The following is a 13,715-nucleotide window of genomic DNA, read 5'->3' as shown; positions in this document are numbered from 1 at the left end:
AGATAGATAGATGTCCTACTCGAGCACTGTGTCATTGAAGCCTCAAGAATTGAACCACTTCTTGAATCAGGCGTCAACAAAGCCTCGAACACTCTTCACTATGTGCAGCAGGAAACACTGACACTGGGTTCTTGTTCAAGCACAAAAATACAAATAAAAAAACTTTTATCAGTCTCTGCTCTTTCTTCTTCTTCTTTTGTTTCTTCTGTCACACAAACCACGCAAGTGCAGCGCCATCTATGGTTAGCGCTATATTGCAGGCAACATAACAACACAGGTAAACATCAATAAGATGCACACCCACTGTGGCAGTTACATACACCTTTACTGAGGGCGAGGAAGAGATCAAAGTCTAGGACTAATATCATGTCAGCAAAGTTAAGACCTTTTATTCCATATCTGTGGTTACTGATCAACTACAAGATAAGAAAGGAGATCTGGATCCTAAACTAATCTATCTGCACTACATTACTGTTGTGATATACAGTTCCCATATTTCTGTAAGCTACATGATAACTTCACTGTTAACCTAGAAAAAAAGGACTAAATTAACTTTGCTGTGAACTGTGTGTTTACATCTATCACACTTGTTATTATAATAAATATTCTTTGTGCAAGTTGCTGCTGTTCAATGTGTGGATGTAAGGATTTAACTTCCTAAAAGTTGGCATAAATATTCAACAAGTTTAAATAAGGTAAGGGGCCATCACTGGCAGCAATGCTTTGGGCAAATTCATCTGTAACTATTCAAACTCATGATTTTCCTGGAAATCTTTTTACTTTCATTTTTACTAACTTGTACATTTTACAGCCCTCTTATCACCTTATTGCACCAATGCAGCCCACAGATCATTACATGGTACAAGAGGACTGGAAGCAGGCTGTTCACACACAGACCAGACAGCACCGAGGACATCCACCACAAAAGGTGAGTTTATACAACAACACTGTCTTAGTTCACTTCAACACGGATTGAATTTCAGCATGTGTAGAGGGGAAGTGACTGTTCTTTCCAGCATTGCTCTAAAGTTTGGGCTCAAAATACAGGGCAGAGTAGTTCGTGCAAAACAGGGTTTAATATTCACAGGTGAATCCAACAAGGCAAAAGTACAAAAGGGTTAGGCCGAGGCAGGTCAGACACAGAAACGTGGTGTTGCAGCCGTGGGGGTTGTGGGGGATGTAACACTTTTTCTAAAATCACATTTCATCCCTCACAGTATTTGGAGAGAGGTGATGTGTACAAAATGGCGCCTTTGAAACAGAATGAACAACACGGTGGTACGCTACCTAGGACGACTGGAGACAGCTAAGGAGACGTTATCTGGGAAGGAGCAGTCTGAAGGTGAGGCAGTAAATGTGAAGAACTTTGCATCACAGTGAATTAGTGAAGCCAAACAGCAGCTAGCATTGCATTCTTAACAAAGTTACATGGGAGCTGTATGATGCTTGTAGGCTATTATTGTCTCACAGTCCTGTCTGACCCAGCTACCACTCTCTTTTTTACCATGCAGTATTAAGATGCAGCAAAGATTGACCCCTTTCTCAAGAGACGTCGTAGGTGACATTAATTGAGAGTAGGGTATGAGACCAGTTTTCAAAAAATGCAGATACCTATTCCAATCCGGTACCTTTTTCTAGTCTTTTAAACAACTGTTAAATAATATATTTGCATGGATCCCCTACTCACTAGTATGGCCCTCTAAGTTAAGCTCAACATTTACATGATATTTCCAAGAGTTTAAGACAACTGGACTCAATGATTGTTTTTTAAAGATGTTTTGGGAGAACAGTTGTACTACTAATAGGCAGGGGGCGGTTTTGGGCACGGGCAGACCGGGCGGTCGCCCGGGGCGGCATCACACAGGGGGCGGCACGAGCAGTTGGAAAAAATTATCGCAAGCCATTTATATCACATTTCGCCAGTACTTTAAATGCTGTTTTCACGTCATACGCCATACGGCGTTTTCACAGTTTAACGTCGTACGCCGTTTTCTAATATTCTAATGATCTCCGCCCCATAAGTTGCTCAGCCACTAGTTCACTCTTTATCAGCCTATCAGCAGAGAAGAAGGACGGACCGCACTGATCAGCACCGACCTCCTTAAACTGTGAAAACGCCGTATGGCGTATGACGTGAGAACAACGTTTTCTGTGGCGTATGACATAAAAACGACGTTTTAAGTACTGGCGAAATGTGATATGAATGCATAGGCGTCGCTACCATTTTATCAGAGGGGGACATGTCCCCCCCAGATTTTAAAACGGCTCGTTTGGACCCCCCCACATTTAGGGAGTAGGAAACTCCAGCTAACGCGGTTTCGATTGCTCGTGAAAAACTCCGTTCCACTTGGTTCATAAGAGAATAACCTCACCGCTGAAATCCACTCCATGTTTTCCTGGTTACCACAGCGCTGCAATACCGTTACTTTGGTAACGGACCTAACAAAGCCAGTGGCTTTCTTCGGGTGAGCGTAAAACACAGCAAAGAGAACCGTCAGTGCTGGTCGAAGCTGGAGGAGGTGACGTCAGTGTCATCCCACAAAGTCCAGCTCATGCTGAAGCCTGACTGCTTTGTCACATGGCCCCAGGTGACGTTAGGTTGATGTTAAATCAACTTAGAAAAGTTGGGAGGAAACTACTGTTTACTTCCAGTTACAGTAGACGGTCTTATTTGTCTGATGACATGTTGTTGCCTTTTCTGCTCCCTCCCCACACACAATGGACATGAGGAGATTCCCAACAAAGACACGGAGAGTTAGAGTTGTTTTCAGCATTAACCCATATTATAATGAGGCCAGGTTAGCTCCTGTTAGCCTGCTAGCTTCAGCCTCGTTGAGCCAGTGCACAGCCACCTGCTCCTATTCTTATCAGCAAGAATAAAATACATGTGATGGACCGTCAGGACACAGTGGAGCATTATATGAACAGGGAAACACTGATGTAGCAGATAAGGCAGCGCATCATTATAAACACATCCACAAGGTTTGTTGTGAATTCAGCAGTTTTATAAGCAAATAAAAATAAACACATGCATCTTTTTGTAAGTTAGTATTTTTAGTGTTTCAGTATTATCTGCATTAAGCAGTTTGGTTCATTTTTCTGGGGATTTGCCAGTTTTTTGTCCCTGTATATGAGAGAAGGCCTCAGATATGGAGGCTGTTAGTGTAGTAGCACCAGTATGTTTGACAAAACTGTTGTTTCACTTGGAATTAGTTTCTGTTTGTCACCGAGTTTTTGTTGAATCTGTCTCTGAAATAGTCATTAAGTGTTTACTTCTGTAGGTAAAATAGTTTAACAACCTGTTACAATCCGCAGGAAATCGCAACTACTTCATATTATTATATTATATTTCATAATATACTGATGTACTTTTTTTCTTAACGGTAAGACCTCTCACTCCTTCGGATCATTCACGCTGCTATACACAAACACGCAGTGACGCACGCTATCAGGACAGAGTGAGACCTCCCTCCTTCTCTCCCTGTCATTCCGTTTGGAGACCCAGAGGTGAGCTGCCCCCCTCCCCTTCTCACACAGCGTCAGGGGCGCCTGCAGCTGCAGGGGGCGCTAATTTGCCAATTCTCCACACAGTGATCGATAATATACTATAGATTCTAGAAAACGGCCGCACAGATGATTTTTTTTCCAACTGCTCGTGCCGCCCCCTGTGTGATGCCGCCCCCGGGCGACCGGGGCTGCATCTGGGTGCACTGGGTGCAAACATGAATTTGTTTCACTGTGATGTTTTATTGGTGTAGCAAAGAGCAGTCCATCTTTGCTTGCTTACGTTCTTTGTTGCTAAACTGCCAGTGTGAGGCGCAGCTGGCACGTCCAGCTGATGGGCCAAAAACCTGACCGGGTGGAATACTGGCCCCCATGACCATAGCCTGCTCACCATCAGATAACCCTGACTGGCTCAGCCAAATATGGCACCTAGCTATGATGAGCTGAGCCAACCAGAGCTTTGAACTACTGTATCCATGACCTTGGCCATTTCAAGATGCAGATCAATGGGGCTCTGAGTCCAGATCCTGAACCGGCCCCTCCAGATACACCAACAGAAGGGCATTAGTGTTTGCCAGCCTAGAGGCCATAGTAGAGGCACGCCATGGTCTTCTCCACAACCATCCAGCAGAGCAGAGGAGGAGCCACAATCAGAACTGTCAGTCTGATGCAGATGCTGCCCAAGAGACAGCATCAGGGTGAGAATCTGCAGACAGGGGGGGCCTGTCTCCCCAGCAGCCTCTGCTGGGCTGCTGCCATGACATCCATGGTCTTACACATCTTGTGAAGTTGCTGCTGCAGGAGGTCCACTCTGGGATCATAGACCTGTTCCAGCTTCAGTTTCCCAGAGTTCCCCCTCTGCCAGCTTAGGAGCAGATCCTGACCAGGCAGAACAGCCTCTTCCAGGACAGACTCCACATGGTCACTGTCCATCCCTGAAGCCATCACACTGGAATTGCACAAGTAAAAACTTCCTACCGTAGCCAATAGAACAAAATATGCATCACTGAGTGAATCAACAGTCAGGGCAGAGGTCACATGTCATCAAACACCTAAAAGAGCAAACCTCAATGTTGCTATACCCCTCCATGTGCCTTGACGGCAGGGAGGAAAAACTCATCAAATTGCTACAAAGAGTCTCACGGAAAGCCGAGTGGTTAAAAAAAAAAAGTGGCAGCCCAAAGTGATACCAACATCCGTGTCATTCATATTCGTACTATGGAGTGTGTGTGATTAATCCAACCACAGGCTCAGGATAGACACAGTTTTTATTTTCTATTAACAAAGGATTAACTAAAAACCTCCACAAATGAGAAAAAACACAACTCTTACCGTTAATACAAGACAGAGCACTATAGCCTGATGCCAGTTCAGACTGGATGCTGCGCGCTGTTTTTATAATGCCCTTCAATCATGGAGCATTAATGAGGAAAAGCAATGGACTTCAATGATTTTAGCAAATGGCTGCAATATAACAAAGAGTAAACACTTTCTGTACCCACTGTATTTCAATCAGGAGAGACTCAGGTGGCTGAGTGAGAGTAAATTTATTGTGATACAAAGAACTGAAATGTACTTTGGCATTTTAGACCACAACGCAATGAGAATGCGTTCAGCGGCCGTTACTTTCCGTACCCACTGTACATATTGTATATGTCGTTCTTCCCTAACTTGTTAAAATAAACTACCAGTAAAATATACAATAGAATCAAATAACAGTATACATATTAACAGGTCTTGCACAGATGAGTGGAGGTGGTTTGTAAACTGTACATAATGCATGAAATGATTTATTTGTAATGTTTACTGAATTTGTGATTTGTAGAGCAGATAAGATGGAAGACACAGCATCTGGAGGTGGAGGGAAATCTAAAGAAAAATCTGTGACTAGCAACAAAGGTAATAATAATGGAACAATAAAGGAACAATAATGGTTAACTACTTCTACAACTACTGACAATGCTAACAGATTGCTGCAGGGATGAAAAGTTTCTCTGTTCTTTTGTTTGTTGCAGTGAAGCCTGAGCTCACACTTGTGTTACTTGGTGAAACCAGTACCATCAAGTTTGGATCCAAAAACCTCTTAGTTGACCATGAAGACCAAACACATGTGGTCAGACTTTCATCCAAGCTGTATGATTTGTGTGGTCGACACATCTCAGTCATTAACATGCTTGGTTTACCAAACATTGACCAAATCCCATTAAATGAACCAATTCATGCCTTTCTCCTACTGATATCAAATGGTCTGCACAACCGTCAGTACAGATCAGGAGTGCAGTGGTTAGAAAAGGCTGTTGGGAAAGAAAGTCTTTCTTATATGATGACAGTTGTGACTCGTAAGTCTGATGAAAAATGTAAATGTGCGCTGAGAGACCTGAAAGGTCACAGCACTTTTACTGAAAAAAGATACCACACATGTACAAGAAGTATGATGGATGAATCAGAGATAATGACTCTGTTAGAAAAAATAGACGTCATGGTCGCTGAAAACAATCCCAGCTGCTACAGACTGATGTGTGATGAGAATGAAGAGCAGCAGGAAGACCTGGACCACAAATCCTACAAAGAGGAAAGCGGCAGGACAGGTGGGTCTTACTACAGCTTGAATTTAGATCTATGGATTTAACTTTTCAGTTTCTAAAGTATTTCTAATGTTTCAGTTGTTTCTTATTAAAATGGACAAAGATAAAAATATGAAAAACAAAAGTAGAAACACATCAAAATATATGATCTTTGTTATTACCTGCTACAATTTCCTTCTTTGCTCTAAAGAATGACTGCCTCTATTCATATTTATATACAGATTCTGGAGTGTTTTTAATAATAGACGATGTTGCATAGATAGAAATATACAGACCAGGTAATAGTATTGATGTGGGATTACCATAAAATGATAATGAGTTCATAAGAAGGATTTATCACAGTTTATTGTTATGAAGTGTGAGGTGAACCATGATTTTATATTAGATGATTAGCTAGTGAGGCAGGACAGGTGGGAGACTGGAATTTGGTTTGCTAGACAGGTAGAGCTGGGTGTCATGAGGTGGAGACGAATATTGCATTGACAGAAAATAATGCCAAGGTGAAGGAGGTGTGTGATGAAGAGGAGGGGCCCGAAGACAGAGCCCTACATGAGGCACACCTGAAGTGACAGAAGAGGATTAGGGTTAGGATGGATGAACTGAGTGTGGCCTGAGATAAATGAGTGAAAGCAGTCTAAGGGTGCAAGTGATGTCAGTGGAAGGTGATCTATTAAGGAGATTGGGGTGAGAAATTGTGTCAAAGGCCACACTCAGGTCAATGAGGATGAGAACAGTGAGTGAACAGAAGCTGCCAGAAGAAGGTCATTGGTGGTTTTTAAGAGAGCAGGTTCTGTACTATGGCAGGGCCAGAAACCAGTGTTCTACTGTTCATAGAGGCTATTTTGATGGGAGTGGAATGGATTAGAAACTATTTTCTCAAGTATTTTGGAGATGAAGAGTAGAATAGAAATGGGGCAGAGGTTATTGAAGTTACATTGATCTAGACCAGGGGTCTCAAAGTCAACTTACCCGGGGGGCCGCTGGGGGTATAGTCTGGGTGAAGCTGGGCCACATTAAGGCCGCATTAAAAAAAAAGGGTTTCAAATATTCCAAAAAAGTACAACTGGTCCAATTGTCTCAATCTTTATTAATAACAGGTCAGAATAGGGATGCAAATTATTGATTAATTCAATAATCGTTAGTTGAATGACCTTATCGATCGAATTGATAAGAGGTGATTTTCCTGGGCCTGAATTTCCCTCCCTTCACTAAGACTAAAATCTAAACATCGTTTACTAAATAAACTTATGTTCTTTATTTATTTATACTTATATTCCTTAATGAGTGATTTGCTGTACCATTGGGGATACAGTACAGACAATGACATTTATGTAGGCTAGTATAACAAAATCTATTGTGAATAGAAATTAAATAAAACATGTCCAGCTGCTTTAACATGAAAATACGTTGTTCACTGGCCCCTCACACAGACACATGTCAGGAGTCAGGCGTGTGCGCAGCTTGTTCACAGTGAGGGCAGCTACTGAGAACATGTGTTCCATTCAACCAGCATCCTGATTAAAAAGAAAGAAAGAAACTCCAAGTGCTTCATGTGAGCTGCGTATTCACAGCGAGCACAAATGGAAATGCTGATTAACACGTGGCAGTCTCCTAGTTTGATCCATTCTGGGACTATATTCTGACGGAGCACTGCTACATGCGCACTGAGATCACGCCGCACCTGAAAACACACACCGTCAACACACCAGCATGGCTAGGCTGCTGAGAACTGTCCAACAGACACCGCCGAGCAGAACGGAGGCTGCCACTCCTCAAAAAAATTCAAACTAAATATCAGAGAAATACTGACGGGCAATTAATAATAAAAATAAAATGCACAGGACAACAAGTGCGTGTGAGAAAAATGTGCGGGCCACACTAACACTAAACTTTGATGTCAAGTGGGGGGCCACAAAATACCGGCTCGCGGGCCGCTACTTTGAGACCCCTGATCTAGACCTTTTTTTCAGTAATGAGTTGAAGCTGCAGTTCTGAAGCACCTGGGAGGTGGGGACTTGATGGATTTTGTGAATTTTCTCTTTGAAAAACAGCATTAAGGAGTTACAGGTGTCAGTTGAGTACAGATGTGGGGGTGGGGAATCTAGGTTGGACAATTTTGTTGAGGAGAGAGAACAAAGACTTGGTCTTACCTTCAATAAAGCAGAATGGGGCAGAGTGATAATCAGATTTTGTTTGAGCAGTTAAGTTCTTGTAATGTTGTCTATAGTGATGTCCTTAATGTTCTGAAATGAGATGAGAAGTAGTGGCTTTGTTATAGAGACAGGTCCTCCAGGTGATACATGTTAAACTGACTCCAGAGAGAGCAGAGGACAGCCAGTGATTGTTTCTGCAGACTTTAAGACTCTTTACAGAAAGACTTTTGTTTTGTCATTAAAATGTGGGATATCTAACAAATGTTGGTTTGTTTACACGTCTTATTCGTACACTTTCTCATTTATTACTCAATAGACTGTTATCCAAAATATATGACAAGAATTGAAGTTTTTCCCATACCGTGCATTGATGTGTAATTTGGTAATATGGGATTCATTGCTGTCCTGCAGGTACCTTCAATATGGATTTTTTCTTTCGTCAAAGCCAAGAAAAGCGCTGGAAGTCATTGGAAAATATTATAAATTTTAAAACAGACCATCAAAGAGAAATTGAAACTCTGCTCAGCAGACTTCATCTTCAAGAACAATATCAACAGAAGATGTCACCAGCAGACTTTCTTAAAATTACTCCACCTATGAAACAGAGTCATGACACATCTGAGAAGGACCTAGCTCACACTTTTCTTCACATGTTAATGAGGTTAGACTACAGAGCCAGATATATTCCTGTACGAAGAGAAAGTCCCGATGCAGGTATCTCACAGTCTGATCCAGACTTTGATGACACAGATGATTTTGATGCTCTGTTTAGCACCACTGCAGCCTCTGATCAATTTGAACAGAATGATGTGCATCCACTGGATGTTCAAATGGCAGTATTTCACTGCTCAGACAGCTTCCTTAAGCAGCAGATGATCACAAAGCTCTCACAGTGTCAGTACGCCTTACCTCTCCTTGTTCATGACCCACTCACAAAGGAACTCACATGTCCTCTGTGGACATTCAGACAAATCATCAAAACATGGAAGATAAGAAGAATCCAAGATGATCCAAAATCTGTCACCACAAACAGCATGCCCATCTACAAAGCTCAGACACCCATGGTGTCATGTTTCCGTCTGGGTTCACTGTCTCTGTCTAAATCACAGCTCATGAACTCGTTGATCAACGACCGTCACAGCACCTTCTTCCACAGAAACTGCCCAGGGAGCACCAAAACTCATCACCTGATGGATGGAGTGGCAGAGATCGCCTGGTACTGCCCTGCTGGAAAACCTGATGATTCCTTCACTGACTGCACTGCCTTCTGTAATCTTCATGGAGATGCTCTGCTGAATGAAAAACAGCGAGAAATACTGACTGAAAAATCTTCAGTTAATGTTGTTCTTGTACCAACTCTGGAAAAAAGCCACAACAGTACTGCAGTCATCTCAGAACTTTTAGAGTCCCAGAAGCCACTCATCATTCTGAGTGCTGGTGATGACTGTGATGCAGTTCAGGTCAAACCAGGAAAATACAAAATGGGTTTGAGAGACAGAACCCAACCAGATATTTCTGGAAAACTGAAAGGAATTCTTAGAAAGATTTTGTCTGGACCACATTCATCCTTCCAGCTTGAATCTATGGCAGAAGTCTCTGGAATCAGAGTGGATGAAGATGACTCAGTCTGCCAAAAAGGGAAAGAGGCTGCAATGAAAATATCAAACTTGCTTCAAGGGATGGATATTTCAAAGATCAAAGACAGATTTCTCCCCTGTCAAGGCCAACTGTGGCACGAGTGGAGCAGAATAATGAAAGAACTGTATCACCTCAGAGGAAACATTGAGAAGGAAAAAAGTCAGAAGCAACAACAACTGAAACAAATCCGACAACAACAACGCACTGCTTCCTGTAGTGAACTGATGAAGTCATTCACTGAAAGTCTCTTGTCTTTGTCATTAGAGGAGAAAGAGTACTTCCTGAAATGGACTCAGATCTTCATAGATGGTCTCTCCACAGATTATCTCTCTTCAATTCTACAAAGCTATGATCAAATCTGGTCTCAGATCTTGGATCTGAAGAACAAACATAACAAATCTGATGAGTTCATGAACAAACAAAAAGAACTTGAACAAATATCTAAAAAACTGCAGCCGGCCACCTTTGGCTTGGAGCACATCTTTAGAGAAATGGGACAGATCTTTGAAGCCCATAAATCTGAGGGGAGACAAACAACCAGCAGACGACCTGAATGGTCTAAATACCCTGAGCTGGCTGCAGATCTGATGATATCAGGACACATGATGGAGCTGATGGATGGTGATGCAGGCCATGTTCCTTTAACATGGATCTCTAGTCTTTTAGATGAAGTCATCAAGAAACTGGGGGACCAGAGAGTTTTTGTGTTGTCAGTTTTGGGTGTACAAAGCAGTGGAAAGTCAACAATGCTGAACGCCATGTTTGGTCTGCAGTTTGCAGTGAGTGCTGGCAGGTGCACCAGAGGGGCCTTCATGCAGCTGGTCAAAGTCTCAGAAGAAATCCAGAAAGACTTCAAGTTTGACTACATTCTAGTGGTGGACACTGAAGGGCTGCGTGCTCTGGAGTTGACAGGTAACACCACTCTACACCATGACAATGAACTGGCAACATTTGTTGTTGGTCTGGGAAACTTGACCCTGATCAACATCTTTGGTGAGAATCCAGCTGAGATGCTGGATGTTCTGCAAGTTATCGTTCAGGCTTTCATGAGGATGAAGAAAGTGAAACTTTCCCCAAGTTGTGTGTTTGTTCACCAGAATGTGACAGATATCACAGCTGCAGAGAAAAACATGGAGGGAAGGAGACGCCTGCAGGAAAAACTGGACCAGATGGCTAAACTCGCAGCCAAAGAGGAGGCCTGTAATGCAGAGTGCTTCAGTGACGTCATTAAATTTGATGTGCAAACAGATGTGAAATACCTTGCTCAGTTATGGGAGGGAAGTCCACCGATGGCACCTCCAAATCCAGGTTACAGTGAGAGTGTCCAAGAACTGAAGAACATCATCCTGTCTAAGGCTTCACAGTCTGATGGAATCCGTCTCTCACATTTCAAGAGCAAAATCCAGGACCTGTGGAACGCCCTGATGAATGCTTCAAAAACACACTGGAAATTGTAACATACAGAAAGCTGGAGGTCCAGTATGAAAACTGGACCTGGACCCTGAGGAGCCACATGCTGACTGTTAAAAACCAGCTTCATATCAGAATTGAAAATGGGAAACAAGAGAGGGTTAATCTCAGTGACCTTTATCAAGAAGTGAGAGAAACATATGAAAACATCAAAACAGACATGACAAAGTACTTTGAGGAGAACAGTGACAAAGAAATCTTGGTTCAGTGGCGAGGCCGATTTGAAACCAAAATCAAGGAGTTTCATGAAGAACTGGTGAGAGAAGTGAAAAGAAAACTGGATGAAGTTATTGAGCAGAAAAATGCTCGTAAAAAGATGGATGAGAAGAAGACAGAGTTTGAGAACAAACTGCTGCAAAAAAGCATAGAGCTCGCTCACCAGTTAGAAGGCAAAGCAACAGATGAAGAGGAGCTGAAAAAGCAGTTTGACTCTGTTTGGAGTCAATGGGTCACTGAACTAACTGGAAATACAAAACCCATCAGTGACATCAACTTGAAAGAAGACCAGATGTTGATCCTTCAAGTGCTTGGTGCAGAATGGTCTGTCATATATGAATCCAAAAGGAGTGGTAGATACAGAACGATATCATGTGTTGGAGATTACTCTGATTATATAATCCACAGAAGACCCCAAGACACAAATGTCGTCCAAGCTGCATTCAGAGCTGCACAAACGGCATTTGGCTCAAAGACACTTTTAAAGTTTGAGGACCAACAACAGATTAGATGTCTCATAAATGATGTGGCACAACAGTCCTTTGTGTGATTAAGTCCAAGCCTGTAGCAACAAGAGGCTACAGTCCAGCTTACTTAGAGGAAGCTGCCAAAAAAGTTCAAGAGAAAGTGACAGAGTTTGAATCAAAAAGTAAATACACATTCAAAAAGGAGTTTAGAGTTGATCTCATCCTGTATGTTTTTGACAGAGCAGAGAGTTTCCTCTCACAGTCTCACAGGACATACAAAAAGAACAACGATGCTCTCACTTACTTGAACAGCAAGAAAACAGAATATTACAACATCTTCAGAAGCTTCTGCAAAGGAAACTCCTCTGCTGTCGTGTTTGGAGAAATGATCTGTGAGAAACTGAGAGTTTCCACCATTGAAGCTGTCTGTAACAAGACTGCAATCAATGTCGCTGGAGAGATGAAGTGCAATTTCCCAGCATTCAGTGGGAACAGGTTGGACTTGGAGAAACATGTGCTGAAGTCACTCGCAGAGAAAGAGGATTTTAAAACCTTTATCACCTACATCAAACATCCAAAGAATTATGTGGAGACCTTCATAAAAGAAGAGGTGGAGAAATACATCCTCAGAGAACACAAAGGTAAAGTTCTGGATATACTGAAGAAGAATGTTGATGACATCAGTGAACTCATCAGAACAGCTTTATCTACTGCAACAGTCAAAAACCAGAAAGGAGGCACAGACATGTGGGTGGAAGACATAGAAAAGTTTGACTTCCTTAAAGAGCAGATAGAGAAAGGTCTTAAACCCATCATGGAGGAGGTGAGCCGCCTCTCACTAACTAAACTGAAGGATTTCAGGCAGAGTCCTGATCAAATCCTCATTGATCAGCTGTGTAACTGCTGCTGGGAAACATGTCCATTCTGTGGAGCTGTTTGCACCAACACCCTGAAAGATCACAGCCCTGAAGACCACAGTGTCCCCTTTCATCGATCTGCTTCAGTCAGCGGTTATAACTACAAAGACACAGATATAATGAGTGTGGAGTTCTGCACAACAAATGTTGCAAGTGATGGAAGTTTTCACCCTGAACATGATTCAGAACACACTGTTCCTTATAAAATATACAGAACAGCTGGAGGGAGGTATGCAAACTGGAGAATTACTCCTGGTGAGTCTAAACTGAAATACTGGACGTGGTTTGTGTGTCGATTCCAAACAGAACTGGAAGAAAACTATGAATGCAAATTTTATGACAAAGGTGAAATTCCCAGTGAGTGGAGAAAACACACAAAAGAAGAAGCTATTCAAAGTCTGGATGAAATGTACAAACTGTGAGTGAACCAGCAGAATTATAACTGATCATGTGATTGTTCACACGGTAAAATCATTTAAAACAAAACACAGACACTGATTTAATGATCATATGTGAACAGTTGAATCAAACCACAGTCGATCAGGCTGACATCAGGAAACATGTTTTTTTTAATGAACACTTTTCAGTCAAAAGAACCAGAATATAGTGAGTGTAAATGTAACAATGCTAAATAGGGAATATTACACACTTGCACGGATGTTGAGTATATGACATCACATGTAATGTTGAGTTTTAGCCATTAAATGTAATGTAATGTTTTTTTCAATTATATATCCTTAAAAACGTTTTATGACTAATTGTAAG

General features: G+C 42.0%; 1 pseudogene; it reads left to right on the top strand.

Annotated features, from left to right (window-relative positions):
* Positions 1-906: 906 nt before the first annotated feature.
* LOC114439679 (interferon-induced very large GTPase 1-like) lies at positions 907-13,603 on the top strand (annotated as a pseudogene).
* The last annotated feature ends 112 nt before the right edge of the window (positions 13,604-13,715 follow it).

Source organism: Parambassis ranga, chromosome 8, assembly GCF_900634625.1.
Source record: "Parambassis ranga chromosome 8, fParRan2.1, whole genome shotgun sequence".
NCBI lineage: Eukaryota > Metazoa > Chordata > Actinopteri > Ambassidae > Parambassis > Parambassis ranga.
The sequence above is the reverse complement of the archived record's forward strand: the minus strand, read 5'-3'. Positions and strand labels throughout refer to the sequence as shown.